General features: G+C 50.1%; 1 long non-coding RNA gene across 1 annotated transcript; it reads left to right on the top strand.

The window, feature by feature from the left end:
• Window positions 1-1,110: 1,110 nt before the first annotated feature.
• Window positions 1,111-5,271, top strand: LOC121832073 (uncharacterized). The gene is made up of 4 exons (XR_013042436.1): window positions 1,111-1,510; window positions 1,638-1,740; window positions 2,184-3,977; window positions 4,056-5,271. It is a non-coding gene; the product is annotated as an uncharacterized LOC121832073 (long non-coding RNA).
• Window positions 5,272-5,972: the final 701 nt, after the last annotated feature.

The raw sequence follows: 5,972 nt of genomic DNA, 5'->3' as shown, positions 1-5,972 counted from the left end.
AGGCTTAGGATGCCATGTCCTCCTGATGGATTGTGCCCTTGATAGCACGCAGTGACTCCCTTTGTCTCTTCTGATTAGTTTGGTTTGAAGTCTATTTTATCAGATATTAGAATAGCGATGCCTGCATGTTTCCTAGTTCTATTTGCTGGAATATTTGTTTTGTTGAGACAGGGTCTCGCACAATCCTGGCTGGCCTGGAACTTGCTATGTAGATCAGATTGGCCTTGAACTCATAGAGATCTGCCTACCTATGCCTCCTGAGTACTGAAATTAAAGGTGTGTGCCAAACATCTGGCTTTGAAATGCTTTTGACCATCCTTTCCCCTAAGATAGAGTTTGTGATGGCTATTCTTGGCCATGAACTTGACTATATCTGGAATTAACTAAAACCCAAGCTGCTGGGTACATTTATGAGGGATATTTTTTTCTCCTTGATTGATTCATTTGAGGTATGAAGACCCACCCTAAATCTGGAAATCTGGATCTTTTCTTTTCTTTTTTTTTTTTTTTTTTTTTTTTAGCTGAGGATTGAACCCAGAGCCTTGTGCTTGCTAGGCAAGCGCTCTACCCTGAGCTAAATCCCCAACCCAAATCTGGATCTTTTGAGGCAGGGAGACCCACCTTAAATTTGGGTCACACCTTCTAGTGGCAGCCTATGTAAAGGACATGGCAGAAGGAAGCTCTCACTCTTTGCCTGCTTGCCCTCACACTCACTGGCAAATCCATTCCTTCGCTGGGATTAGAGCCTACTTCTTTGGGATTACAGCATATACTTAAGACTAGCTGAGACATCCAGCCTCACGGATCGGACCATTACTGGACTCTTGGATTTTTTTCCATCAGGAGAGCACCAACAACAGAAACAAAGGAATAATTCCACCCAAATGTGGCTTTGTGAACTGAGTTTAACCGGGGTTACTCACAGGAGCACGGTGACTCGTGGTCACACCACTGAAGAAAAACATCTCTCTTTCCTAGCAACTACTAACGACATATCCATGGGGAGGGTGAGAGCCATGAGTCCTCTCCCTCCCAGCAACCAGTAGAATCATCTGGGGTGGGGGGGTGGAGCTTCATTAGCCCCCCCCCCCCTTAACTGTCTAAATCCTTGGTGAGGATGAGATCGCATGAGCCATCCTCAGGAACTGTTAAGTGTCTGTAAATCCTGGGGGCAGGAGCGGAATCTCCCGAGCTCCTCCCCTCCCACAAGGGAAAGGTAACAAGCCCAATCCTGGGCAGGTCTCTTACAGCTAACCACAGCCGCTGGCGACTCAGGAGGACCCATTCTCTTGCCCCAGTGGGCACACCTTTCCTGGCGTGTTGATTGTGAAGTACACAGAATCCAGAGCTGAGTAGAGCTGTTGGTGACATTCTCCCTCAGCAGCTTGCATCCCGCCCTCCGGCACCACAAGAGCTAGCCAGAGAGGGAAGGCGTTTCCAGCCCGGTCCCAGCTGATGGCTCCATCTTCAGCTTTAGGGTCTTATTGTCTAATTCTGGAATGCAAGCAGCGTAAGCGTCAATAGCCTCCATCATTTCAGGGGCCTCCGGGGTCTCTGAAGTAACCCACTCCTGGCCCTGGGGTTTTCATTTAACACCTTATGGCTTTGGGGGCATGCCTTTCCTCATTTACTTCCAGATGAATCTCCAAATCTGTAGGACGCTCAGAGGCACAACTCGTAATGAAACCTTTTACGGAGGGTGGGCAGGGTCTCTGAAGGCCCACCCCCTACCCATTCCAAGTAAGTACCCATTCCAGGTAAGTACCCCTTCCAAGTAAGTGCTCAGGAGTGAGCGGCTAGGGACCACAGCTGTTCCAACAAGGCCACACCTCCTAGTGCCATTCCCTTGAGGAGTCATTTTCTTTCAAAGCATCACGGAAGGCCTTAGGCTGGGCCAGCAGTTTCCACCCTCCCACTAGTTTTTCTTGCAGGAGGAAATGTACTTGGCTTATTCGGGGTGGGGATGCGGGCAAGCACAGCCTTTGCACCTTCACTGCTCTCCCACTGGTATTTTCACCCTGGCCTTCTGGACGCTCACAAGCAACGAACTTGGCTGTCAGTCTTTTTTATTTTTCCCTATAAACTCCAACTCAACACAGATCCTCCCACATTTGCTTTCAGGTTGCACAGATGGGTCCGTGTCTGCTCTTTCTGTTTCTAACCCCCTTTGTCTGTTTTTACAGGAACCTGACTCACTTGCCTCTGTAAACCATCCAGACCCGCTGAAGCCTCTGTTGCCTGAATGATGCTCTTCTACCAGGGAGCTCAGCACCATCACAAAAGCCCCACAGCCGTCCTGAGGTCCCTGGGAATCAGCCTCTTTCTTAACGCTCCAAGGAAGACGGCCCTGTTTGGCACAGTGAACCAGGCATCAGACACGTCCTCTCTCGTGTGCAGTGCACTCAATAGTGCCTGTGCTTCCGGTTTTCCTCCAGTCCCTGGTGCTCACGGGGACCACGGCTGACAATAACCTGCTCTACTTCATGTTCATATGCAACCACTCCAGAGTGACTGACTTTCCTCATACGGCCCCAGATTATTCAGCCTTTGTCTTAAAGAGGCATGGGTAGCTATGTCGCTCAGTTGCTCCATTTGCATAGTTTTCAGACTAACCCCATTTGCCCCCATGTGGTGGAACAATCTTTTTGTACACTGCAAAGGTGTATTGCTCTCATTGGTTAAATGGCCAATAGCTAGGAAGGAAGAGGTTAGGTGGGACTTGCAGACAGGAAGAGAACGCAGGGATGAAGAAGGGCAGAGTTGCTAGGAGACATGGGGAGAAGCCAGCCAGCCACGAGCAAGTCGAACACACAAAATGGGATAGAGGTAATAAAGCCATGTGGCAGCAAGTAAATTAATAGAAATGGGTTAAGTTATAAGGGCCAGTTAGAAACAAGCCTAAGCTGTCAGCCGAGCATTTATAATTAAAAATAAGTCTTTGTGCGATTATTTGAAAGCTGGCTGGTGGGGCAGAATATTCTGCCTACACCCCCATGTCCTACAGTCTCACAGTCCACACTGTGAGAGGGTCCCCCATCTGTTGTTCAAAGTCTCTTCCCAAGGCAAAACACTCCCTGATTATCATCGTTTCCTGTACTGGACCATTATTAAGTCCCCCATCTGCACGTTATAGAATGGATTTTCCTTTCTTCTGTATTAAAGGCTAGCTTCTATAATTTATACCTCCCTCCCTCCCTCCCTCCCTCCTCGTTGTCTAATTCTTCCTGAGTTCTGGGTTTGGGGATCCCAGGAGGGACTGTTCAGCGACAGTCTGATTTGTACTTTTTTCCTTTCCCCTGCCAGCCATGAGAAACAGCAAGTTTCTCCAGCACTCCATCTCCTTCCCCCACCTTCACCAGCCCCTTTCCTGCTAACTTAGAGCAAAAGGTAGCATCCACGTGTCCCTCCTTACTCAGGCATGTTCTTTCTGGGCAGATAGCTCAGCCTCATTTGCATGTCTTACGGTCCAGAGTCATGTGATCGATACCACAGTCTGCTTACCATCCCTTCCCATACACGCTACCTTCAGATCGTAATATATTCTCTGGCTTGTCCGCCATCCCGCACTCATGTGTAGACCCCATGCATCAGGAAGGCCCGCCACTGCATCCCACACAGAGGAAGACGACCACCCCAGGATTCACATGTCGAGAATCTTCACCCACAGGAGACAGGGCAATCCTCACTGCAGCAAGAAGGCAGGACCGTCCGCACCACATGGACGACAACATGTTGGGGTTATGTCCACGGATGCTGAACCCTCAGACAGCTTAGCTTCAGCCACACGTCTCATCACGCACAGCAGACAATGCAAGCGCTCCTCTTGAACTCATCTTTGGTTCTGTCGGGTCCTTTGCTGGGGCTCCAAGTGTGTGAACTTCTAAGGAATCCCGAAGAAACATCTGCTCACCCCAGATAGGGGACCAAGGACAGGGACAAAGAAATGACTGCACCCAACGTGGCTTGTGAACCAATGAGTATGGCTGGACTTTCTTATAGGAGGGTGGGAAACTTTATGGGCAGTTATAGCAGTAGAGGAAAAATTTCTCTTCCAGTAACTGCTTGGTGGCGGCGGCGGCGGCGGCGGCGGCGGCGGCGGCAGCAGCGCAAGCCTTTCATCTCAGCACTCGGGAGGGAGGCCAAGACAGGCAGATCTCTAAGATTTCGAGGCCAGCCTGGTCCATAGAGAGAGAGTTCCAGGTCAGCCAGGGCTACACAGAAAAGGCCAGTCTCAAAAACAAACAAAAGAGCAACAAAAGATTATCTATGAACCCTTGGGGATGGATGGGGAGGGGTCTTGTGAGCCCTTCTCCTCTAGCAACCTTTCACCGTATAAGCCCTCGGGGAGGGGAGGCCTCATGAGCTCCTCCCCACTTCCTTGACAGAAAGGGAGCAGTCTTGAGTGGGCAGCTCCCTTTCCCACAGTCACAGCTGGTGACAGTTCAGGAGTGCAACGACCACCTCACACCTGGAGGACGGTGATCCATCACACACCCTACATGCATGCGGGCAGTGCCCTTCATGGGCTGGGGAAAGAGGAAGCGAGCTGAGCACCAGCATTCCCCCACCCCCACCCCTCCTTCCCTCTCTCCCTCCCTAACCCCCCCCTTCCCAGCTGGGGACACAATGTGACCAGTGTCTCACCCTCCTACCTCCATGCCTTCCTACCATCGCACAGTGCTCCGTGAGAGCCACAGTAAGTCCCCCCTCCTTTAGTTAGGTATCTGGTCACAGCGACCACACTTCCACCCAACACCCTGTACCCGTGTGTCCCTGCACACGGTGTTTCTGGAGGCTTCCGGCCCACCTGGCTGGTACTCTGGCAAACCAAAAGCCTGCATTTGCGAAGCCACAGGGAAGGTGCCCATCCACCTTCACAAAAACGCTCTGTAGCTTGGGCTGGTCTCAAACTCCTGACCCTTCCACCCCACGAATCCCAAGTGCCATGCCCAACTTGGTGTTGTTTAATCTCAAATAACTGTATTTTGGTTGCTTAGAAATGTTCAATTGCATCAATTTACCACTCGATACGAAAACTTCTGGGGGAAAACAGTTCCGAAGCCAAGCCCCAGTGGTTGAACACATTCTGCCTCTTCTTAACCTTTGTCTTATTGCCACCAAGCACCACGAATTTAAGGGTTGTCTTCAAACCAAACATCAGTTTATTATGCAGTCACAAAAACTCAGATTTTTTTTTTTTTACATGTACCCATTGTAGTTCAGGGAAGCAGATAGTGCTTTTGATCGCACAATAAAAATGATATTGGAGTGAAATTATAGTTCTCTGAGGCTAATTTGGGGGTGTGGTTTTAAGACTGTGTTTCCAGGCTGTGGACCTGGGGTTGAATAACTTGAGCTGGCATAGCACTGACCCCGGCGTGAAGTCTGAGCTGCTTTCCGGTCTTTTCTCCGCAGCAGCCCCCATTTGAACCTCAATTGCTATTTGCTGCCCTCTGGGCACTTGAATCTTTGTTAGTATGTTGCTCTGAGCTTCTTGGTGGGTTGCTCTATAAAAAGCATCTGCCATTATTTCTCTTCTGGGTGGGACTTCCCCCTCGGTTTATTCCATTCATTCTGTGCACAATCTCTCCACAAAAGCACTCGATGGAGGCCGCCGGCTGACATCCAGTCTTCGCCAATCTGACTAAAAGGCACACCTACAGAAACAAAGTCTTACACCCCTGAGGGCTTCTGGGCACTGCCGGGAAGATAGGCACTGTGACCCAGCACCTCTGAAAACTACCCCCGCTTGCTTTCATTATCTCAGCGGAGAGGAACGCAGGTTCAAATCTGAAACCCATTTCCGACGGAGCGAAGACGTGCTTGTTCGCTTAAATGGAGCCCGTGGGCCAGTGTTTTGTCAGCTCTGCTTTTCCAAGAACTTGGAGATAATGACTTCATTGCAAATTAACGTCCAGGGAATGGTCCGCTGCAAATAGCTGCCAGGGAATTCTGGGGGTCCTACCCCTCAC

The sequence above is a fragment of the Peromyscus maniculatus genome, chromosome 9 (assembly GCF_049852395.1).
Source record: "Peromyscus maniculatus bairdii isolate BWxNUB_F1_BW_parent chromosome 9, HU_Pman_BW_mat_3.1, whole genome shotgun sequence".
NCBI classification, from domain to species: Eukaryota; Metazoa; Chordata; class Mammalia; order Rodentia; family Cricetidae; genus Peromyscus; species Peromyscus maniculatus.
The sequence above is the reverse complement of the archived record's forward strand: the minus strand, read 5'-3'. Positions and strand labels throughout refer to the sequence as shown.